The sequence below is a fragment of the Plectropomus leopardus genome, chromosome 8 (assembly GCF_026936395.1).
Source record: "Plectropomus leopardus strain MGB_pleo_1.0 chromosome 8, ASM2693639v1, whole genome shotgun sequence".
NCBI classification, from domain to species: domain Eukaryota; kingdom Metazoa; phylum Chordata; class Actinopteri; order Perciformes; family Serranidae; genus Plectropomus; species Plectropomus leopardus.
Window position 1 is genome coordinate 28,050,229 of NC_142183.1, and position 25,820 is coordinate 28,076,048.

General features: G+C 40.7%; 1 protein-coding gene across 1 annotated transcript in view; it reads left to right on the plus strand.

The window, feature by feature from the left end:
- Positions 1-25,820, plus strand: part of tenm1 (teneurin transmembrane protein 1) — a 306,672-nt gene that overhangs the window by 55,534 nt on the left and 225,318 nt on the right. Inside the window, exons 3-4 of the mRNA XM_088081314.1 lie at positions 13,365-13,433; positions 13,530-13,589. The gene's annotated coding sequence lies outside the window, so the exon portion shown is untranslated. The remainder of the gene's footprint in view (positions 1-13,364; positions 13,434-13,529; positions 13,590-25,820) is intronic.

Genomic DNA, 25,820 nt, shown 5'->3' on the forward strand with positions numbered 1-25,820 from the left:
CATTCATTAGCATAGTCAGTGTCTGCAGCCCTACGGTATGTCAGAGCTTTATGTTCAATGACGTTTTTATTCCTACAACCATTCTGTAAGGGCTCCATAATAACGTCGACGGAAGAAAACACATCATATATTAAAGGAACATGATTTTTGCTTCCTATTCAAATGAGCACATCTAAAAGAGAGCGAAAGGCAGAGGAACAAAAGGGTTTGGGGAATTACCCAGAGAGTAGTAATTATATTCAGAGGAGCTTGTGATTTAGAGTTTGTTGTTTTTGTCTTCCTGTGCCGAGGAGAGGCAGGAGGCTGTGCAGCTCAGAGCAGTGACACAGGTCCTCCCCGGTCTTCCGAAGTGCATTAAACTAAATGATTGACAATGATTGAAACCACACGGAGCCCGAGGCAAATTACCGGGGCAAAGGCTCAGTTCTGCAGATCCGCCGTCTCTCTGCTTTTACAATCCGTGTGAAGGTTTTTCAAAAGGATATTTGTTTGTCATACAAATGTGGCAAGAGCAGGACAGTACAGAGGCGTGCTTTTACAACCTTGTGAGGCAGGATGGCACCCATTCTGAGCAGCTTACACGGTGGCCTCATCAAACACAGACAGAACAAGAAGCAGGGGAAGCCGGGGCCAATAAGCCCGACTCCGGTGATGTTTGTCAATATGATGTGGAACACGAGAGGGTTATGTTTAGCAGTGTCAAAGCAGCTATTTGTGTTTGAGATGTTGGATTCAATAGTGCCTCTACCAGCCAGAGTGGATTCCCATCTATTTCCAAGTCCTCACCCTTTTAGTGTCAAGGTAGGGAGCATTAAGTTCGATGGGAAACTTAAATAGTAAATCGATAGCTCTGCATTTTTTATTCCAGAAGTTGCATCTTAGTCAATATCCTACATCATTCATCCTCTCCTCTATCTATGACCAGTGTCATCAGCCCCACATTCATTTCTAACCTTGTTAATTTCACATAAAAATGTGCAAAATAATACACAGCTTCCATCAAAGAGTAGACATATTTCTTTAGTGCATCTCAAGATCCCGTCTGAAAACAAAAATCAAAATTCAAGGATTGTCCGCCTCTTTTTTTCATTTTATCCAAAGCTGTCTTCACTTAAAAGTCCATTAAGTTGTAGCGAGCTGTGAATGCCACACATTTAAATGTGAGCAGAAGCGCATATTAAACCCTTCCTTTTCACAAATGACATTTTTGTTAACCGCAGCTTAAGAATGATTTCTTTTTGAGTTGTGAGAAGCTGAACTTTGGGCATTTTAGTTGCCGGCTCCCGACAGAACTAAATGTCCAGTTAATTAGTTTCCAGTTTGCAGGGGTGTCTGGCAAATAGGAGGCAAAATAACGTCAGCTTCTCAAAATTCATGTAGCGAATGCTTTTTTTGTGTGTGTGTGTGTGTGTGTGTGGGGGGGGGGGGTTTGCAGATGTAGTTGTCAGAGGACAATAGAAGAAAAATTCCTCTAATATCATTCCTCTTCTGAGGCATTACATTACAGCCACTGTGGCAAAAGGGATCTCTGGCAATTCAGCTTCCTATGAGACAAACATTTTTATCTTAGGCAATAAGTAGCAACAGCTTCTATCATGTCAGTACAATACAATTCATTCATTGTATATGATGTAATAGGCATATTCAGTGTAGTAAACATTAGAGGGGAATAGCTCACTGAGTACTGTTATGAAAGTCAATAGGGCTGCAATAACATAAATCAATGGCAGACAACAGCCCAAAGCTTATGCAATGTTCTACTAAATTAGGCATGTAACAATTACAGCGGTGCATTTTTTCCCTCTCTCATGTGTGACCTTTGATTACGTTTCTGTCAGTAGGGGGTAGAGCACTTCATGCATGGGAGGTATGATTACAGCAGGTAGTGCAAGGTTTGAAATTTATGAGCCAAATGTGTGTGCGCACATGCATACATTTATGAGGGAGATTTTGAGAGTTTGTGCACGGGAGGATGGAGGGGCAAGGGGTGGATTAGTGTTGTGTTACCTGATGTCATTAAGTCAGAGGCCTACACAAATAATTTCATGGGTATTTGCTGTTTACAGTCTTCCATTCTGTCCGGACTTAAACTGCAGCGCCAACAGCAGACATATCTCATATTCTCCTCCAAATCTAGCCGCAGGGAGACGGCTATTCTTTTCCCAAAGCCTTAAATAATGTGCTCTATAACATTTTTCATGTAGTGACCCTCTTTCCAAGGCTGCATGTTGAATATTTTAATATGGTGAGATCTTAAACCTTTTTTACAGCACTCTGCCTCCGCATTTTATTCCCCGGCTCCGGCTAAAATCGCAAAACAGTAGTGTATCAAAACAAAAGGAATCGTCTTTAATCCCTCTGCCTGGCGTTTACAAGGGTCATTATGGTTACTTTTGAAGACTTTATGCAAAATGATGAGCTAGGTAAAGCACCTTCTGAGGGGAACCCTTGGTAATTGACCTTGCTGTCTTGAGCCTAGTCAGCAAGCAATAAAGAATGGTTAAATGTTAAGGCAGAAACTAAAGTGCTTGAAGGGCTACACGTACTCTGCATTAACGAAATAATGGCCCGGCTTATTTCATATTCTGTGTGAAACCAAGGTCACCATTTTCTGTTGTTTAATAGGCATGCAAGGGTGCAAAGCTTGGATTTGAACGAGTGCAAGGCTGTGTGTGTTTGTGTGTGTGTTTTAGAGAGACAGGGTAGAGCGTGCATGTGTGCATGTGTGTGTGCTCATGCGTGCATATCTAAGTATCTGGGAGGCTTTTCATGCTAGGGCGAAAATGAATATTGGAATGATTACCAGTTGATTAACGATCCGGCTTAACAGGTATATGAGGTTTCTGATTTTACAATGCAGATATTTCAGCTCAATAATTAAAACTAAAATTAGAAAATGCCTTCAAAAGGCACCTGACTGATTTAAATGGAGGCCTAGTTTGGGGTTAACAGCAGGTTGTCACAGGTAGTGATGCCAGTCTTGGTTAATTTTTCTTTCAAAAAGACTGACCCTCGTTAACCAGTAACTACATGGTTACTTTTAAGAAGAACAGAACACGTCATTTGCAAAACTGCCTTTCTTTTTATTCTGGCGCTCCATTGACTCAGTGAGCTGAAGTGCTGCATTTTCAAAACGCTGTCCATTAAAGGTAGTGAAATTGTAATGTTTTATAATGTAAATGTCCAACACATTCTCATTCCAACTCATCACCTATTGCCGCTTTGCAGCAGACTTACACGTCTATATATCACTCTCAAAATATTCCCCTGCGTCTGCTATTTACGTTCCCAGATGCCGCTACCTTGATGTCAACTCAAGCATGTGGTGAAATTAAGCTGCTTGTGGTTATGATTAGACAACTAAAGCACATGCCAATCAATGCTGGGATGTCACATGCAGGCACAGATGGTTAGGTTTAGGAAAATGAGGCATATGGTAAAGTGCAGAAAAAACATATGACATTCAGACAAGAAGCAAACACTGGACTTCCGCATGAAAGTCTGGGGTTTGTTGGATCGATCCACCACCACTTCCACCAGCCCTTGAGACACCCTTGTGCTGCTTACATTATATCATTACTGGTAGCATTTGAACCTGATGGCGTTCTGTGGTGTATCACGTGGACTGACAGGTTCCATCCAGCCGTCTAAAACGACGATGCCCGTCCGCCTATCAGACTGCCTATCAAGTGCCATCCACATGTCCTGCGGTGTATAGTAATACCACGACTGGTTCTGGCCGGCTGTGTTCTCGCCTGGTAGCATGCAGCGGCATTTCATGCAGTCACCAAAGGTGGCTTTTGGTGTCATGATCTTACGCCAAAGCACTGTCAGTGAAGCAGTATTTTGCTAGTTCAGAATGAGAACAGACTGGAAGTGCAGTAAACTGGAGAGTAGCAAAATTACCTGTAGAAGGACGTGTAACTGGTAAAAAGTTCTTGATGGTTAAGTGATGAGCGGTGAACCAGTCACTTTAGTCAGTCAACCTAGAGTGTTTTATCCAAAACACATTTTAACTCAAGGATGTCAGTTTATTTATAATCTTCTCATTTAAACTCTCCTTGCAAACACAAATAAATGTGACAGACTGTAAAAAGGACGGATGGGAGTGCATTGCAGCGAGCCACTTATTCCACCAGTGCATTTAACCGTAGACGCTATGAATCAGCTTGGATTCATTTAGATTCCAAATCAAATTGTTGCTAATGGAGCAATTTGAGCTCTTAGCATCCAGCTGTCAAAACTCCTCAGCACGTCCTTTTGGCCGGCCGTGACAGAGACGGAGCATGTGATCGGCCTAATTGAGAAGACATTTCCCCCGTTTCTATGGAGAAGGTCATCCCAGAGTCAGTGTGAGTAGGTGCTGTTGTCGCTTCCTCTTTTCCTCGTCCTACTGTACACACAGACGCATCCATCTGAAGCTATTAAAATCGTGTTGGCCTGCCCTCCTACGTCCCTGCGTGATTATCATCTATTAAAGCCCAGCACCACTGAGACGCTATTCACTGTGAAGGCTGACAGGCTTAACGGGGGTCACTATAGGTTACACCTGCAGGCGTTAATGTGGTCAGTAGCCATGGAGCAAACATGAGAGACACCAGCGGGATCCCTCGGGGAAACACATGGAAACCTGCACCGACACTGCAAAGTGTTTTGCTTTATGTTTGCAGCAGTCTCCCTGGCATTGAACAGGGGGAATACAGATGATGAGGCTGGATTCAGTAAATACAGTTTTTAACAACTCCTGTCAGGGAGGTAGCAACACCAGTCGCATACAAATAATTTAAAACCAGTGTTGTTTGGCTTTTTAAAGGCATTAGTTCACCCACATTACAAAATATCAGAGACGCCCAAATACAAAGGAGATTAAAAGAATTTCACAGCATTGAAAAATAACATTTGACAAAGTAAACAGCAACATGTTTACCTTTTTCTTTTGAAGTCATAATTATGAAAATCTTTCAGTGTGAGTTACTGGGTCTTTGAAAAGAAATGGTGCTTTCAACGTTTTCTGATGTAATTCTTTAAATTTCTAAATACGCTGATTTTCATCTTGCAGTTTAACTCAGTGTGTTTACTAAAGGGCAAAAGATGTAGAACTGCACAATGAACATTAGTGTACATAATGCTATGTTGTGCTTATAATTAGCACTATCAGTTATGATAAAAGCAATTTGTGACACTTTGTCCACACAGTGAAATTCATATTCATCTCCACAGCATTGGATCTGTGGCTGAAATCTGAAAGACTGATATCCTCAAGGCATAGTTTGACATTTTAGGAAATAAGATTATTCAAATTCTTATTGGGAGTTAGATGAGAAGAGTGATACCACTCTCATATCTCAGTCGGTTTTGTATGAGACCACAGCCAGCCGATGGTTATTTTAGTTTAGCAGAAAGGCCGGAAGCGGGAGGAAACAACCAGTCTAATTAAAGTTGAATTATCTGCCTTAAGCACCTGTAAAGCTCACTTATTAACATGTTATATCTCATTTCATTAATCTCATTGAAAGTGAAAATGACAAGTTGTGGTTTCACCAGGAGTGACATGCTTTAACAAAAATATTACCACTCCCAACTCCTCAAATGTTGATGTTTGGCCCCATACATCGAAATATGATGCTGTAGGTACCCCTTCAGTGTCAGTTTTGGACACTGCGGGGCCACGTATCAGTTTCTGCTTGTTACATGCATTGTTTTCAATGGAAATGTACAATTTCTGGTTATTAAATGCACGCAGTGTCTTTTCACAATAAACATTGAGTTAAAAACAACAACACAAAAAAACTAGGGTTATTTCCTTAGGTTTAGGCAACAAAAGCATGTGGTCAAGATTAGATAAAAACATGTTTTGGCCTTAAATAAGAATGTTTCTTACTAATGTTACATAATGTCATGTCACATACATCCATAGCATAGTATGCTACACATACTGGCACACTATATTGTTATTGAAATATATCGGCTGAATTTTGGTTTCACATGACACATTAACAGTGGTGTTCCAGGTGGAAGTCCGGAGCTTGTTTGACCCATCTGCCTCCCATCCCACCCAATGCTGACTTTTTTCTTTTTACACTATGGTGACAAAAAAAGCCACTGCCTGGTACGTCTGACACTGAGGGCCTCTGACCAAGCATCAGTGTTTGAAGAGTTGGCCGTAATTGCTTTTTGGTACCGTCAGGTTACCAGTCAACCACCATGTTGAGTGATTTAAAAGTGCTGGTATAAGTTTATTTTTGAACTCTGGACAGAGCCAGGCTAGTTGTTTTCCCTTGCTTTCAGTCTTTATGCTAAGCTAAGCTAATCTAATAGCCTGCTGGCATCAGTATTAAACAAACAAGTAGCAGAGTGGCATCAATTTTCTCAATTCTCAGAAAGAAGATCAAGAGTGTTGCTTGCTGCCACCCCAATACAATAGAGGAGGGTATGATGTCATATGTGCACTCATAGTTGGCTATTGAAAGATGTAAAAATGATGATTTTTCTTCATTCTGGATGGAACACTTATTGAAGGAGCTGTATATGACATTCAGAGCATCTATGATTCAGATTCTGAGAACCATGTGATTGTCTTGTCATGGTTGTCAGTGGGGAGGTGGCTGGGCTGGCAGGTAGCTGCTATTAGTGTTAACAGCATGTGCAGAGCTAAAAAAGGCAACAGTGCTAACTGTGTTAACAAGGTTGGCGGCAATGGGTAGGTGTTACTCTTTTGCAACGACGCTGTTTCTGTTATCAATAATAATTGCCTGTAACCACCATATGAGTGCAGTTCTGAGCAATGACAAATAGCTAGCCAGTGGGATGCACTCACATGCACTCACATGCACTCACATGCACTCACATGCACATGCAGCCAGACCAGCCAATACAAAGAACAGAGAAGCTTGCATTACAACACACATAGACGGAGCGTGACTTCTGTCTCTGCTCAGCTTGCTTTTACTCCATTATGTTTTTGCATAGAAAATAGTTGTTTATGGCTATATTAATGTGTACTTCATAAACAGCACATTTAACTTATCGTTCACAGTTTTCCTGGGGACCATTTATTGAGTGGAAACAGGTTTGAGTGAAAACAGTTGACAGCCAGCTGCAGATCATCCACAGTAATGTGAACAGTAATTCTGGAAAGAGATGTGCTAATTTTTCATTCATCCATTGTTTTGGGGTGATGGCAGATGTAGTTTGTTTGTTTGTTTGTTGTAATTTGGTTGAATCAACCCTTTAAAACCTGCACCGAGCCATTACCCTTTGTGTTGTTCATCTTACTGCTTAAAAAACAAACAGTCACATTCAGATGATTTGACAAATAATACGTTTCAAGCATCTCTTGTTGTCTCATCAGGATGCACATTGTTTTTCCCTGCCTGTCAGCCACACCCCCGTTTGACACAGTGTTTGTCTTTGCAGTTTTGTGTTGTCTTCATTTCTTGTCTCATTGATATGTTGCGATCAATAGAAGACAATTTAATTTACAAGTCTGTCACTTGGCAAAACAAAACTGTGTTAAAAATAATAATAATTGGGTCACCGTCGATGTTTGCTTTGTCCAATTACAAATGATTCTCTACCTGTCATGGTGTCTTCACTTCCTCCTCTGTTTCTATGAACACACCCCAACACACACTGGTCCCAACATATAGTGGTGCTTCATTCATTATTTCGTGAGCAAAGCAGGGTTCGGCCCGGAGGTCTGTCAGCCGGTGTCATGTGAGAGGCATATCACCGCGCATCCCGCAAAGAGAAAATTACAGCGATGCATTCAGGTGTCCCCTCAGCCAATGCGTTCAGAGTGCTTCTTGGGGCTGAAGGGGAGGCAAAGTGGATGTGACAGGCTTAGATTAAATGCCAGAGATGGGGCGTTTCTCACACACACTACAGCCTCCTGGACAGCAGCCTAATTAGCCACTTCCATGCTCTGCCATCAGCTCTTCCAACCAAATGCTCCCTCCAAAAACACATTTGTTAATGTAACAAAATAGAACACTGCAATACAGTGCTGCTCTGCAGAGGCGAGATGGATCTCTACCACTGATAATAGTCCCATCAGCTCTTTGAAATTCATTAATAGCAGATTGATTTTGCAATTTTTTGCAACTGTTGTTGCATTATCTTCTCTTTCTTTCATCCTCACCTGCCTTCAGAATGCGAGTAGGCAAATGATTGGGTTGGCTGTGCCACCCTGCGAGATCAAATGCGAGGAGGTTTTTGCTATCAGCTCCCATATTTCAGTTAGAACTTGTCGGTCTGTATCACCAAGAGAAGGTCAGGTGTTTTTCTCAGGCATAACAAACGCAGATACCATCGCCTTCTCAGATAAAGTGTTCTTCATGGATATTATCGCGTCAACTATGGGGAAGAATTCTCTCTTTTATATGTGCTGTGATATCTGTTCATATGCCTCGGCGCAGACATGCCGGACAGGAAATAAATCTGATTATGGAGTGCGTGGGGTAATGTTCAATAATAAAAAGTATTATTTGCCAAGATCAATGTGTGTCGCCATAGCAATAAAGTACAATGAATAGAAAGTGCTGGAAGCCTGCAGTAAATTTTGATGCGTTGTGATATTGAACACATTGTGACAACATACTGCTTGCCAGGGCTGTAAAACATCTTCCAACAGGCTGTTGAACATCCGCCCCGCCACATTCTTACAAACCATGACTGCCATACATCAAGCCCGGGCCACAGCATGCAAAGGCTAAGTGTGTGAGGAATTACATGGCAAGAAGCAAAATAGGACAGCACTACATATTCATCAGGGGAGAGTGGGGCCGCGTGTGAGTGTGCAAATTGATGGTATGCTGCCTACACATATATACAGTAAGTGTTTTTGCATGACAGGAGGAGGGAAAGTTCAATCAATCACTCAATTAAAGCTGCGTGTGACAGTGACATGAAACTGTGTGACTGATGGATGGACCAAATCTTCTCAAGTCTGGGGCTTTAAGCTCACCCCGGCTTGGTGACATTCAGACTAACGATCAACAAACCCAGATCACATTGAGTGCGACCGACATGCGCTCAGAAAACTTTTACAGCACGCCGTCTACCTCCCGTGGCCCTGGACTATGCGAGCCGCGCTGCCCTCAAAGCTCCCACTGTTGGGAGGCTCAGGGTATTTAAGAATGTTATCTCTAATGCACAGATGTCTTAAAGGTCCCGGTGGAATAGGCCTGCAATTTTCCCTCCTAATTAAAAATTAATTAAATCGGCTGTGGCTCTAGCCAGGCATAAAGCTGAAGGCCGCGGCAGCCGCCACTGGAAACGTAATCATTTATTTAACTCAATTACAGGAAGCCACAGCAGGCTCCTCTGCCACTGATGTCACCTGGAGAGCCAGGGCGGCTCAACCGAGCAAGCAGAAGAGCAAACTGACCAAACTGTCCTTGCACACATACGTCTGTGGTCTGATGTAACTTTCCCGCTCACTTGAGAATTCACTGAGAAAACTGGGGCTAGATTCTACTTGTGATGCTGAGCGCATCTCCTCCCCCTGTTGTGATTAATATATACATAGTCATAGAGATATCCTTTGTCACCTGTTTTCCCTCCCTCATCCCTGGAGGCTGATTTGGGGTGATTGATCAGGGATTCAGACACAGGATCAATAAGGCTTTCACCTCTCCCTTGGCAAGAGCAAGGGGCTCAGTGATGGCCCACTATGCTGTCCAATTATTCAGTAATGGAATACTGGAACCTGCCCAAGACTATTAACACACTGGACACTGGGGATAGCAAGTAGCACTGCTAATTGTTTGGTTATATTGTAAACTGTGACAACAATGCTCTGCCCTAATTCCCCCTTTTTGTTTCCTTAACACAGAGAGAAGTGCTACGAAAGCACTTCTCTATTAAACCTAAACATTCCTGGAGTCAGGGGCTGAATCTGATTGCAAATGTGGGGGAGCAGGAGGGGAGGGGGTACACAACTTGTACAGACACAGATACTCAAATGGACTGTAGTTTTTTCAGATACTTCTACCTGAGGTAAAACAACCATACAAATTGACCAATGCGTTGACCCACCCCATTTGTGAAAAATTCCGATGCCATCGTATTAGTTTTACTTTAATACTGTTTTAATGTATTATTTTGCATTCAGTCACTTTTTGACATATTTCCATGTCCCATTGCATGCCATCCCCTTTGGTGGCATATGATTCCAAAAATATAGCTTAAAGAAGTATTTCACCAATATAAAGAAGGCCCTCACATAAAACTAGGCTGCCTCTGTAGTAAAAAGACTCAAAATACTTTTAAAATTGGTGCTGCACAACCAGAGAAAACAGAGAAAAAGGTTGCTTTTGCTCAAGAGGTAGAAAACCTACATCTACCAGAATGCATCATGCCTCATCAGACCCTCCTGCTGGTGGGTGACTTAAAGTGGACCGATCCATGTGAAACAATGGCGGCTGGGTCGATCTCATATTACAGTTACATGATAATTTAAAACATGTTTCTGAAAACATTTTAGCTGAAACATACACGACTCAGTAACAGAATCTTGGTTTATATTTGATCAGTGTTGCTTAGTTTTACTGTCTGATCTCCATCTTTCAGCCTCCGTTTTCACTGTGCTGTAGTGTTTGTGAGAGCAGTGTGGCACCCACTTCCTGTTCCCCAACCCTCACCATTAGGCCAAAATCAGCATTAAAATACGTTTTTCAAAACATCCTAGGCAAGAAAAAGGCAGTGCAGTTACATAATCTTGGTTTTTATCAGCACTGCTTAGTTTTACTGTTTAAATGGATTTACTTCAGAGTTTTAGAGACAGAGAGAGGGACGGGTGTGTCTCTTGATCAGCTGTATACTCTTTGAGTCCATGCTGGTGGCAGCGCAGTTGGCGGTAGTTGGCGAGCAATATGAAAATACAGAAATAAAGCCTGTAGTTAAAACAACAGCCCCAAGAGCCAGTGAATATCCTCCAAATTACGTAAATTTCATCATTATAATGAAAGAGTTTAATGGAGTCTTTCTCTTTGGGGAAAGAGGGATATCTGGGCACTGGCTAAATTGAGGAAAGTTTACCACAGATCATCTTCACACACTACCCACATTGTTTTGATACAAAGCTGGTTGAAAATTGGCGAGTATCCGTTTAACTGTAGCAGCGAAGTGGCTGTACCTGTCACCGCTTCTCTATTGTCAACGCAGACCTACAAGAGCACTGCTGGTGGCCTGGTCATAAAGTTCTTATTTTTTTCTGTTTGATCGCATTTACCATAACAAAGCAGGCAAACATAAACTGTTATCTCATTTCTACTTTTGGAGATGTATCAAATTAAACCTCTTATCTGTTTTTATAGTGTTTAAACTAGACACTCCAAGCTCCACTAAAACAGATACTGTCACCACTTTCAGAGATTTTATATGGATTTTTTAAGTCCTTTTTGGTTTGGAGTCATTCTCATTTCCATATTCTCTTATTACTCTACATAATCCTAAAATTGATAAGATACAAACACCTTTCCAACTTCCACAACTTTTTAAAAAATGTATCTTGAATTAACTGTTAAAAGTGAAGCAGTATGATCTTCTATAAAGAGCTGGGGGTGGGGGGTTATTTATGTCCTCTGTGTCACCCTTACCTCTAAATGATGCCCCTTCATTGAATGCAGACACTGAATGCATTGTCTGTACGCAGCAGTTGTGACCCTTGCACTCCTCCCACGCCTAGTCATCTACAATATTGACACACAGGGAATTTAAGCCCACAATGAGCTTACACTAATTGTAATTTGCTCTGGATGCAAACGTGCCAAAAATGTGAATGAATTCCGGTTTGAACTGTTCATTAATTAAAGTCAACACGCCTTGTCCATAGGTAAATTCAGTTTAAGCTCTGTCTCTTTTCAAGACCGCAGTATAAAATCAACATGGGTGTCTCACATAGTTTGACCTCACTTGCTAAGTTTGCAAATGTCATTACCAAAGGAAACACGGAAAATCAAGCGTTCTTGATGGCCTTACTTGAACAGGGATAAAGATCTTGCTCCTTTGCATAATCTTTCACTTACCTTTTGTTCCCGCTTTAATGTTGACATCCCTCTAGGATAGAGCAGAGTTTCAGAATTTGCCGCAGCCTGGTGCGAATGTTAAAGAAATCAAAGGCAACTCTGTACAAATGAAGACATGACAACACAGCTCCTGGCGATATCGTCGGTGCTGCATTATGATCGTAAGAAGCCTAGCGTGGTCGGACTCGACGCATCATCTGGGTGTTTCACTGCTCATTGGCTTGTTTGATTATTAATTTGCCTGAAGTGAATTCATCGTTTTTTTAGACATACATTTGTATGTGTGAATTAGTTCTGCTACATCGGGACTCAGTGAGATGACAGTAATCACAGCTCTAAGTGTGATGTGCTACGCCCTTTCTCATTATGAGCAAATCACATTATTCTGTTCTGGTGATTAACACTGTTTACAGATTTTACCCCCCGCCCCACCCCCATTTCTGCTTTCAGTGTGCACTGCGGTGGAGATAACCTCCCAGCTCACACAACCAAAGACCACCTTCTACTGCACTTTGGTAGAACTTATCTTAGAGGCACAACACAAACCTCCAACAGGTACACTACTGTTTTATATTCCCAGTACTGTAATGCAATATGTTCGAGCTTTGTAGAAGAGAAAGCGGTGTTCCACTGGGAATCTCTGCGTTTGGATGTTTCAGTACCCAGTGTTACAGAGCTCACAATGATGTACACCAGCCCCAGACAGATACCAGTGTGTGATGTAGCTGCCTGCAGATATGCCTTTGGTTGCCTGCAAAGCAGTCTCTGTGGTTCAGGGACCTCTGGTGCTCTGTGCTCCGCGAGTTTTCTGCTACGTATCATCAGGACAGACCTTTCACACTGAATCGGCTGCTGAACTGTATCTCATATATACATGAGAACGTTGGAGGGAGTGTTTGTGTGTGTGTTCTTGAAACGTGTATCCAGAAATGTTGCAATTACTGCCTATGCATGTCTGTTTGTATGCAGTGCATGTCTTTCAGCCTGTAAACATGCTTCCAAAGGAGAAAAAAAAGCAACAAATAAACAATTCGGCTTGTTAAATTTGTAACATGGCCATTGCTGTCATGAATCACTTCGTTCTCTTACTTTTATCCTTTATTCAGCATGTCTAAAGGAACTAGAAAAGAAATCAGTCGTGTCAACTAGTCATGCTGTGCTATTTTTGTTGTTTTGCCAAGTGATTCAGTGTGTTTCATAACCTGCTATTTTCACTGTAGTTGCACACAGATACAGTGTAATGCAGTGCCATTGTTGATACTGACTGGTTAGGCCTTACTCCAAAAAGCAACATCAACAAAACCTCTTTCAGTTTTTCACCACCTCTCTTTACAGAATGAATCAGTAATGCCATCATCAGTCTGTCTCATCCAGCCAGACTGGCCCTCGGGGTCCAGCAAGCGCGTAAGTGTGTCGCCCAATTTTGCTTTTTTCTTAAGTTGCATCCCAATCGTTAATTAAAAGTGGATGAGGAATGTGGTTAATGCTTTTCTTTTACAGGGGCTGCTCATCCAATCAGCTGCCATCGATAAGGAAATGCAGATGGGTGACATATTGAAGGTAAAAGCATCATTAAGTGTTTTTGTCAGGTGGTGGGCTGCCGATCTATATTCTTCTGCTTAGATTCTCTAAGCCTCTGAGCACTGCTTCAGGGATGATCATCATTCTTCCAAAATACATCAACTCTGTCGGTGTTTTGATGATGCAATGTCTGACATTTCACTCCAAGATCTCCTGTAAGTAAATGCATTGATGGTGCATTAAAATTTTGATGTCCATGTATTTCCATTTAGTAGTACTCTTAGTACAATTCTTTTTAAAATATTAGAGGGAGAAATTGTACTTTCTGCTCTTATGTAGGTTAAGGTTTTCATACATCATATTTGATCAGTTTACAAAATGTGATTCTGTGTAATAGACGAAACTACCCAACTGTATATAATCTAAATTAGCTCCACCTCAGCCAGCGACAATGTCAAATGCTGCTGAGTAACATCAGTAATGCATCAATAATATAATAATCCCACGATAACGCCAAGTGGGCTGAAAAATGAAGCCGATATGGAAGTGCCAAAACCTGTGGCTGCTCACACAGGCATTTTCAGGCTGAAATAACAAGTCAGTCCCCATAGACAACCATGTTAAAATGCCCAACTTCATATATAACTCAAATGTATAAATGTTATTGAGGGTAAAAGTTTCGCATAATTTAGGGAGTAGCTGCTTTAAGTGCACGAGTATAAGCATAGCTGTATATTTCACCATGTATGTTTTAAGTTCATTAATTAAATTGTGACATTTTGGTTGCATAAAAATGTCATTTAGTCTTACTCAGTGTTTGGTTGAAGGAGAAGACCCTAAGCAGTTGCATGTTAAGTTTTTTCCTGTTAGTGCGTTTTCTTTTAATCAATGTTTTTTTTCCCTGTTTTTCACTATAATAAGCATTAGCACAGTTAAACATGGACTGTAAATCATAGAATAATTATTCAGGCCTCCCCAGAAGTGTGCTAGGCTTTGAAGCCGATTTTTGTATTGCCCAAACAGTGGACTTACAACTTTTGAGTCTGTCACATGATGCTGTACAGCCCAAAAAATACTTTTTTCTTTTGACTTGTATGGCGAAAAGAGGCATTTGTAAATCAGTTGATACATTTTGTTGAGCGTCACAGCCCTGGCAAAACGACTTCAGGATTTAATACATCTAGTTTGATAAAATTTGGAAAGTCTAAGAGTAATGCATGAACGAAATTCATTCCCATTCAAGTTAGTGGAGCACTAAACCGGAAGTAGCCGCCTTGGTAGCCATCATTCGGGTAACTTTAAGCGCAGCAGATGAGCCATTTTGGCTTCATGTGGCACTCAGCAACTTTCACATGAATAAATGGGGCCCCACTGCCAACTCTGTATACAGTTTCCTTTATACATCAATGAAATTATTAGATCTGGATACCAAACCCCAAAATTCGGCCTATGAAGTCTAATGAGAATTGCTCGCCCTGTGCATATGCCAAAAAAAAATCTCGCTTTTTGTGGCCCACTGAATGTTCTCCCTCTGGCCCCGCCTGCGAGTTCCTGCCTGACCCATAGACTTTACATTGCAATGACGTCATAGATTTGTAAATAACTTTTCTTATCTCAAGGAAAGTTTTACAGATATAAAACCTCCATGGATCAAAAATTCATAATAGAGAGAATCATGACCTTGCTTGCAGTCTGAGGGATCCTGTCAACAGTTTTACAGGTGTCTCTTTTATGATGGTGGTCTATGGAGAAAACGCTTTTTGTGTCGCAGGGGATTTTTTCCATTGGGAAAAACTGGAAGCAAGGCTGAGCAGCGTTTCTGAGGACTAGCTGTAAACACACTGTGCTAACCAAGCTAGCAGCTAGCGTTAGGTTTAGCTCCTCCTTCTCATCCAAATATGGTCAGTTCCAATCGCTTCTGGTTCCAAATATCAAAGTAGCAACTGTCAAAATGCTCAACTAGAGGCTTCAAAATGATAGTCAGCAAACCACTGGGTGGCTACGTCCATTATTTCAATATAGTCTACGGATAACAATTGGATTCTGACCCTTTTAAAACACTAAAACGTATTTACTTTATACATCTGTACTTTTTAAAAAAAAACTGAATAAACTCATTTTTCAGCCACTTGGGGACATAGGAACACGCTCTAAACACAACACTGACAAACAATCTTCTTTTGAGTTTATATGGGGAACCTGTTGGAAATTAATCGCATTTTTACACACACAGTAAGTGTGGGGCAATTTGCATGCATTTGTTGTGCTTGTTTGCATTCTGTGATGAATGAGTCCAGAATTGACTCTCCTTTTAGCTCTGTTTGGGTATCCACAGCCCCCCGACAGAAATGCTGCCTGCCTCTTTAGCTGCATAATGCCCCTAACATGTGTGCTGTCTGTCTGTGCTGCGCAGGTATTGTACAGTGAGTTTATTTGAGCATGTTTGGTAAAAACTGCCATCTGCTGTTGGTGTGAATGACAGGAGTGGTGAGACATAAACAGTAAAGTTACAGGCTGTAACAGTGAGCTAAATGATGCTAAAACACACCGTAGAGCTAAGGGGAACTGCAGAGGTGGGTGATTATTTACTGCCGGTTTGTCACTGTGAGTGACACCTTTTACATATGCATAGTAATTAGATCCATTGTTACAATAAAAATATTGAGTTTATTCGCTTTCAGTACACTTTTGAAGCTTTTACCTGCATGGCACTGTTTTTACTTTATTGTAGTGTTACTTTACTAAAAGATTGTATATGTCTTTGATTACAGTGTAGATGTTTTATAGGCCTTTTTCACAGCAGACATTTTGACTTGTCATAGTAGGAAAATCACAGTGTATATGCAGTATATATGCAGCTGCCTGCACTCATTAATTCTTTTGCATGTGAACGCCATAGGATTGCACATCTCTGCTGTTGTTGGTTAAACACAGGTTTACATGGAAAGCTAATAATCGGATTTTATACTTTGTTTAGGGGATTGTAAACCAAAATCCCTTGCTCAAGGCTTTTATATTCCAACAACACTTTTAAAACATACCAATTTTCAAGCTTTCACCTGAGGTCAGATATGACAAATTTTGGGGGATTTAAACAAATACAGTTAGATAAAAATAGTAATGTTTCTGCTCATGGGATAAGCTGTCTAAATGTTGGCTCCCCTACACCTGATAACAAACTGTAATTTCATGACTTTTGGCTAAAGGCAAAGTCATGAGATTGACTAGAGAGTGGGATCCCAGCAGCATTGTTTGTCGTCATTGCCCTTTGAGTCTCATTGGTTCATAAGTTTATTGCTCGAGGCCTTGTATTGTGTGACGGTGTGGGGCTTTTTTTTTTTTTTTTTTTAATCAATGAATAATTTCATCTGCCTAATAATACAGCCTGTGAGCTCTTCAAGCTGAGCTGTACATGTGGGAAATTGGTTTTGGAAATTACTTTTTGTATTTTTGTAAATGTCATATTTCTCCTATTTAAAGTTGCGACCATTTCTGAGAAGTAATATTCAAACAAAATGCTGTTTTTTAAATCTCGCACAATTGCTTTATGACAGACCTCTCACATACCATACATACACAAAGAAAAGTCTGCGCCTGTTTGTGTGTGTGTGAGTTTAAATTGCCCCTTTTTTTATATAAAAAGCACACCCACTGCTCACAGCCGGAGAACAGAAACAAAATGGAAAACTCAATGCAGCTTTTCTGTGAGATATTTAACCGAAGAATTCATGTTTTCTCCTTCTCCACTGAATGTTGATACAGTAACTGTGAAGGTATCAGGTGTTGAATCCAGAGGAAAGGTCAGACGGTGAATTAATAAAAACACGCCGCAGTCACTCTTGGCTTTAATAATGTCACTGTCTTAATTAACTCTCCCTTCACATGTCAGGCAGAAAATCTGCCTCCACTCAGAAAAATATCTGTGAAACTATTTAACAAGGTTAAATCAAAGTGACAGACAGACTTTACAGTACGTGCGTGTGTGTATGTGTCGCTGCCTAGGGTTGTAGGCTTTCATTACACTGACAGGCTGTGTGGGAAAGTGTTAACACAGAAGTGTTTCACACCTTGCCAAGCAATGCCTGTCGCAGATCTCCAGCACTGCACTCTCTCACCCTGCTGTGAACATTGTTGCCTTTTAGATCAACCTGATGGTTCCTACATTGACGCATAACATTCAAATCCAGTCCACAACATTATCGATTGGTGTGTTTTGAAGTTACCATCCACACATATACACACACTATGTTGATGCAACACAATACCCCAGACTTGCAGACTGGACTTGCCCCTTCACCTCTTGTTCCCGTCAAACTTGGCATAAGGCTGCAGGGTTTTCATACCACACGTATTTCGGTTGAGAGGACACAGACCACTCTATAAATAAAACACCACTCATGCTATTTTAAATTTGAGACAAACAATAAATGCAGATTTTAGTTGGGTTTTTTTTTAAGCAGCCAAAAACTTGATTTCAAACTTTGAGGATGATCGATTATGCTTATTTTGTTTTCATACTAGAACATGTTCACATGATTCAGTGTTAAAAAAACAACAACACATTTTTCATCATATTGTCTGTGCAGTATGTTACTGTATTAACCCTCTGTCTGAGAGGCTCAATTTTAGGGCCTGGCTCTCTAAGCTTCCCACCCCAAAAAAACCCCACTCTGGACCTCAGAGTCACAGCACTATTATTGCTACTGGGCCACGAGTGTAAGAAAGAGTAAAACAAACAAACACGCTACGGCCGCAATATGATCCATAATCGGGAAGAAACATACAACTTTGGTGACTCGGATGACATGTCCTTGACATTAGCATACATGTAGCAGTGTAGACCTACTTGCAGCTGTTCACTGTTTATAGCAGAACTTTCTCATGTTAAAGACCACATATTAAAGCTTTTAAATACAACCAGACATGTACCAGCTGAAATAGTAAACAAAATTGAGGAGAAATGTACAACTTTGGCGACTAAGTGTACATGTTTCCCTGACTTTAGCATGTAGGCTAGCTACAGCTAGCGGTGTAGACCTACTTTCAGCCAGGAAATGGCTGTTTAAAGCTTCACTTTCTCATGTTAAAAAACACAAATAAAAGTTTCTAAACACAACTAGACATGTTCCAGCTGAAATATGATCCGCAATCCATGTTTCCCTGACGCTAGCATGTAGCTATATGTAGCAGTATAGAAGTACTTAGTAGTTTGCCTGGAATTTATAAAAAAAAAATAAAAATCTGCCACAAGCTGACATTAGCTGGTAGCCAAAGTAGAATAACCTTGGAAACAGTATTCAGAGCAGTTTGAAGCCTGATGATTTCCCTCATGGGGATTACTTTGACATATGTTTACCTCATTATCTAAACTTTGGCTATGATTATTATGACTATCTGAAATTCTAACATAATATTTATAAAAGACGGACATTAAGAAACCTATCTAGACTCCCCTTTAAGGATACAGTGAACAGAAGTTAGAATGCCTTTAGCTTCCAAAATGTGGAATACAGTGCCAAACCTCGGCAAACGGGATATATGTATTTGTAAGAATTAAAATCAGGTTTTATGGAGTGTGGCTTACAATGGCACATACAGCAGTTGGCCTGTCCCCATAGCTCCCTTACACGTTTTTAGATCAGGAGGCGTTAGTTTTTACCAACTAACATCCAAACAAACATGGCCCATGTTTGCCACTCTTCTAGCTACAGCAACCCCAGAGCTAATGGTCAAGTGCTACTTTACACTGTAGGCGGGGTTAGCCTCAATATTTAATTGGATGGATTTACACATATGCTCCTGAGTCCAAAATGAGTCAGCAGAAATGTTTTCAGATTTTTAGAAGATATACAGGCTCAAAAGTATTTTTTAAGCATACTGTACAAGAGATAACAGGGACAAAAGATAGATTCAGTTTGTCTTAACCCCTTGAAACCTGAATGGATGTCAGTTTTCTTTCGCTGTGTTTAGATGCCTTTCATAAGCTATTTGAAACCTTAGCAAAAAGGCAATGACCAACTGAAGAAGAAATGTCTAATTTGCAAGAAATTAGTAAAAGATGACAAAAAAATGTAACCCTCCCACACAAAGAGGAGCTTTAAAAAGGGGGGGGGGGTATTCAAAAAAGAACAGAAGAAAATAGTCTAAAAACTACACAATTTATTTGTGTACATTTGTGTTTGTTTTTTTCACACTTTTTTGTGCCTTTTTTTAGGTGATTTGCTTGTATCTTCTTTTTTTTCAAATTATTTGCTAATTTTTGGGCCATTTCCTTTTGTTTTTGAAAGTAATCAAACCAATTTGCTCAGGTTTTCAATGGTTAAAACAAAAGTCAGTTGCCCACATGGACACTGTTACGGGCTGTAATCACTCCTCCTGTTCTTAATGACCATTAAGGGATTCCTTCTTAATGTACTTCCAGTCTAAGTGATGGGCGGACAAATCCACGCTCCTTGTTCGGTGCAGGAATACATTGTAAAGGCTAACTGAAGATAATATGAGGCTGTAGCAGCTGGAGTTAATCAAATCAAGTATTTTCCAAAGTCACAGTCTTTTTAGTACCGCATTCTGTCTTTGTGCTATTATCTCTCCACTGCAGCTCAACAAGGAGATGCTGTCCAGGGACACACAAAGAGAGAATATATACTAAGAAGAATAAGTTTGGAACATATCAAGTTGATTTGTCTAGCTCAAACTGCTGAGCGTTATATTAACTGCAAAGTTTTGAATTAATGTTTCCATGGTACTCAGACTGTGAGTTTTGTCTAATATCACTTACACTGAAAGCGCTTTACAGATAGATTTCATATCGTTCTTACAGGATTCAGTATATAAAATACATAAATATGATTTCATTAGTTTATAATCACCTACAACTGAGGACCATCTCCGACAGTTTGGTCAATGTTTCAATGTTCAATACTTCTGTGTTCCATCTGAATAGAGCATCCAGTATTTGTCTGTCTTTGAAATGTAAATTCTCACAGATTTCCCCATCATTTTTGCACAAAGTTGCTTTTGTAATGTTGATTGTTATATCTTTTTTCATTTTTCCCAACAAACACCGATTTTGCCCTATGGTTGCTGATTATCATTAATGTCTCTAGCAAATATGTTTAGCATCAGTGGGAGCAATTAGATTCAAACATAAGGAGCATGTCCTCTTCTACAGTCCACCATGTTGTTTCCGTGGTAGCCCAGAAATTACAAACCAGGGGTGCCCTGTAGCTCACCTGGTACAGAAAGCACCTCATGTACAATGGCTATGTCCCTGCCGCAGCTGCCTCAGGTTCAGTTTCAGACAATGACCATGACCCTTTGTTTCATATCATCCCCTCTCTCTACCCCTTTCGCACTGTAGCTTTTCCTATCAAATACATTTTTTAGCCTCTATAGCAGCATCATACCCCATGCCCCATTCATGGGGCATTTTTTTTTATCATGCTAATGCTTGTTCAAATGTTAGCTTTTCTGATAAGTTTGGTTTTAATTAATTATTTGATGGTATTAAATTGTCATGATACACTGTGTGTGCCACTAGGTGTGTGGTGTGATCAGTAGCGCTGCTCACAATTGGTCGGACAGGTGTATGGGTGGGTAGTCTTCAGCGCTGATTCCAAATGACATCACCGGAACAAGATGGCAGGGCTGTTTATGAGATATTTTGGCTTCATTTTTGTACATTGGGGGTATAAGTGTACATGGGTCCATCTTTATGTACAGTCTATGGTTCTGGCGCACAGCTTGACATCGCCATGAGTCGCTCACTGATTGATTTATTTTCAATCAAGAAACCAGCGTTTCATGTCACAATGCTGAGTAATCGGTCAGCTTGGTGGAGTGGGTGGATTCAAAGGCTTTGACCCAGGCCATGAACTGAAGAAATGATTAAAGCAAAAGCCTCTTTTGCTGTTTACATGGGCACAGACTTATGAAACTGTGAACCTATCCATTAAGTATTCTCCATATCATCAAATATCCATGAACAACAATCCGAAGCTCAGGTTCATGGGGAAAAAAATCTTGTTTATTAAGAATGTAGCACTCAGAGACTCTGTTGGGTGTCGTTTGATCAGATTTGTTTGCCAGTTGCCGGGCAACACAGGATAACAACCCCACAACTGTCATCAGTGTCTGATTCAGATGTTGCCAAATTGTGATCGGTGCACAGGAAGTGCCTGACATCACATTTTACCAAGTGAGTCCACTCCAAACCAGAGATAAGAGCACAAACAAAAACACAAATACAAAAATCTCTCAATTTAAATAACCTAATCTGTTCCAACTTTGGCAGAAAATGATGTGCTTATGAAGGACTCCATCCCTCACACAAAAAGCTGTCTGAAAAAATATGTTTTCAAGGCCTTTAAGTTGGGTAATCAAACTGTTTTGGCTCATAGCCTTATTTGTCAAAGGGATGAAAACATTTGAACAGATGCATGCTATTTTGGCAAGTGTTTATCTTTTTTTTTATAATAATATAAAGAAATATAAACAGAAAGGAGAAAAAATCTCCCGTCTTTTTGCTTTGCAAGGAGCAGGAAGACGATCATTCAGAGGCGGATTGATAAGTCACACTATTGTTGTTCTCTAACCCATCCACGTACTGCAGACTGCCTCGGAGTAATTTGGAGCCAAGGGCAGTCACAGCTGAATTCTCATTGTGATACATTGAAATACAAAACGGGTGCAAAAAGAACTTATCAAGAGTCTGGTTATATTTGTGGGTTTCAGGGCAAGAGACCAAAGCATAGCTAGAATTTTATGAAGCCACATAAATGGGGACTTTTTGGTCAATACATTATTAATCTGCTTAAATAATGGTGATCCCTTGGAAAGAAGATCCGAGAACAAATTTCAGTGTGACTCATAGAGCTTCTTTCAAGAAGCAGTGGCTCATCTGATATCACTGAAAATCCCATTTGCATGAAATTGGCAGTCCTAAACTTTAACCTCATTGCCATGAGACATTTTTGGAGGAGGTGAGGTTGAAGATAACATTACCTGTCACCTTCTAGGTTTTTTCTATTCACAGTTTTGACTCTTGATGTCTTAAATGTCCAGTATGCAGGATTTAGGGGGATTTCTTTGCAGACATTGAATATAATATAAAACTTGAAAATAAGAATCTTTGTGTTTTTTGTACCTTAGAATGACGTTTGTATCTACACAGGGAGTGGGTCCTCATCAGGGAAGTCCGCCACCGCTGTGTTTCTACAGTAGCCTAGAAAGGACAAACGAAATACTCGCTCTAGATAGGGCCATTCCGTCTAAATATAGGGCCTCTTAAAGTCTTATCTAACTGTATTTTTAACTCTATTGTACCAAGAGTTTCTAACATTTGACATTAATAAAAAGGTGCTCCTTAAGAAAAATTGGCTTAAATTGCTAAATATGTGATGCATTTACATAATAGCAGGCAAAAATGAGATTCTTTACTTCATCCATCTTTTACACAATGCATGAAGTATGGATTGTCAAGGCACAGCAGGGAGCCATTGGTCAAACTGTGCAGCTTTGTGTACTTTATCACTTTGTCCCAATTCCATACTAAATACCAATAGTATACAGCAGTGATGCCTAATTTACGCCTTGTGGGCCAAATCTGGCCTGCAATAGGGTGCCGGGTGGCCCACTACAATTTTGTAATTCACAGTGGAAATAAATTGATTCACACTGTGATTTCTTTTTTTGTACTTTGAATTTAAATAAGGCGACAGAGTGCAAAAAACGGACCACGGACCTCCCAACAGAGGTCCAGGCTGAGCCCCGATTGTCCTCAATTCCTAAAGACACCTATGCGTACACCTGACCTGCGTGGGAGTGCTGTGACAGGATTTGCCTCTTAGCTAAGATGAGTAGAGACAGCAATGTCAAAAGGTTGAAAATACAATACAATACAAATACATTTATTATAGATACTGATGAATATTATATGTTTTGTACTTGGGCCCCTGGCCTTCTGTCATTTTTCAAAAGTGTCCAACCTTCAAAGCAAGTTGGGTAACCCTGGACTATACTGTTTTTTGGGTGGTATATAAGAAAGTTATGTACAAAGTAGTTCAGTGATTAAAGTTACTGATAAGACTTATGCTGACAGACTTCAACAAAACTGAGTATTTGAAATATTATGGAGGAATTAACTTCATAAAAGAGTGCTAAATGTGTTTTCGGGGCTTTTATGCTTTTAAAAAGGCACCCAATGAGTTATTTTGTCATTTTCAAAGAGCTGGGCCACTTGTGAAAGACAGATTTTAAAAAGAACTGTAAAAATGTAGAAGCAAAGGCAGTGATATCCTGACTTTTAGCCTTGAGTATGAGTCAAGCTCCAAAAACACTGGGTAATACATATCCCATTGGTCTTCATTAGACCCTCCCTGCCTCCTAAATGCCCAAAACTTCATGCTGTTAAAAGTGTTTAATCTCCAGCCCAAGCCGAGAGAACCCTGATGACATTTTCAAAATTTGTTGAGCTTTCTCTGGAGCTAGTTATTCAACTGTTTTTTGTTTTTTTTTTTCACAGGCTGAGTACTCCTCTTGACAAATAGACTGAACAGCACATGTAAAATCGGTGAAGTGCCCCTTTTAAAAACTGTGTTTTCTGGGATCCTCTCGGAGCCATACCACAAATTGTTTTAATTTTTTCCAGCTGCGAACTGCTCCCCTATTCCATTTGTGCATTGCATTGTGGGATAATAGTGTCCATCAACGGCACACTTGAAAACGAGTGAATTTCGTATGCATACTGTTATCTTTGAGTATGCTTAATTTCAGCACTTTTCCAGCAGGGATGCTCTGCATACTGAAAACCAGTTGCAATTAGTATGTGGTATGGAAGTAGGATGCAGCATATGTCTGGACTGTTACTGCTGGATTTCAGCACCATGGACAGAGCTAACAGAGCAGCGCTGCTCCTGTTGAAACTCGGGGTCCTGAGGGGTAAATTCATGTTCCACTTGCCTCAACAGAGAGCACAGGTTAGCACCACAACAGCACCCCTAGAGTAGGTGGGGATTAAGTAAAAATGTTCAAGGACACTTAAGCAAGGTAAATGCTTGCTGTCACCGCGGCCTGAGCTTAGGCACTCTGCTTGAAAGATGGCTACTTTACTTGGTACGCAATGACTGCTTTATTAGATCATGTAGAAACAGGAGGAAAATTGGCTGCGGAATTACAGTATTTGTTGTCGGATAGATTTAAATCAACAGTATTACTAGAACATGCTTGATATGTGTCTCCAGGACACCCCAAGGACAGCACCCCGCTGACCAGTAATACCATTAATATATTTTATCTTCTGTGTGCGCTCATGTAATTACCCCTCTCCTTGAAGGCAAAACCTCCCTACTTGGCAATACCCTTCTTTGCTTCTCTTCCCTCGATTTAGACGCATAGAGTCTCACACATACACAAATAAAGACCCCCTTTTTAACAGCTGGGATGCTGCCAGCCTGTGTTTGTGTTGCTGCTGATAATGTGCCACTAGTATATTTGTCACCCGCCAACACCCCCTGCTTCCCTAGTCCAAGGGGAAATAGCTGTGCCAGCATACACTGGGCTACCCATGGCACCAGCGCACACACACACACACATATCACATGCAGTTGCAACCTTATACACATGCAGGTACATCAACAAGTGCACCCTGTGGACGCTTAAATATGAATGTGGACACACTCTCTTGCAATCACACACTCACGAGCACCTGTTGAGAAACCAAAAAACGAGAGAGGAGTAAATATTGAGTACAGCTGGAATAAATTGCCAGATGGATGTGCTGTATCTTGCTTGTGCATGCCAGCCTAATTTCCCATTCAAATTTTACATTCATGTCTAATTAGGAATAGCTCTTTCTGTCTACTCATTATCAGTGTTTGACCTTTTGCTTTGGCTGTTTGAGAAGCTGAGCAGCACTCGATGGGTGGCCGGCGATAATAGCTCGTCATTTAGCTCAACACATGCTGATTAAATAAGATAGGCCCACGCTTATAGCAGCCTGTTGTTCCCCGACGGGCTCAGTCAACACCTAAAGATACTTGGACAACAATATAGTTTCCGCAAGCAGAACAAGAACAAGGAGACACAAGATCAAACAGTCCCTGTGCTTACTGGGACTTTTTTTTTCTCTTCCCCCTTTCAAATTTTACCCAGTCTCCCTTTTGCAAAGTCTCATTGGCATGAATTAATAATACCACTTCAAACAGATGCAAATTCATTGTACTGTGTCCTCTCCTGCTCTGACAAATGCTTAGGTATGTAGGCAGACTCCAT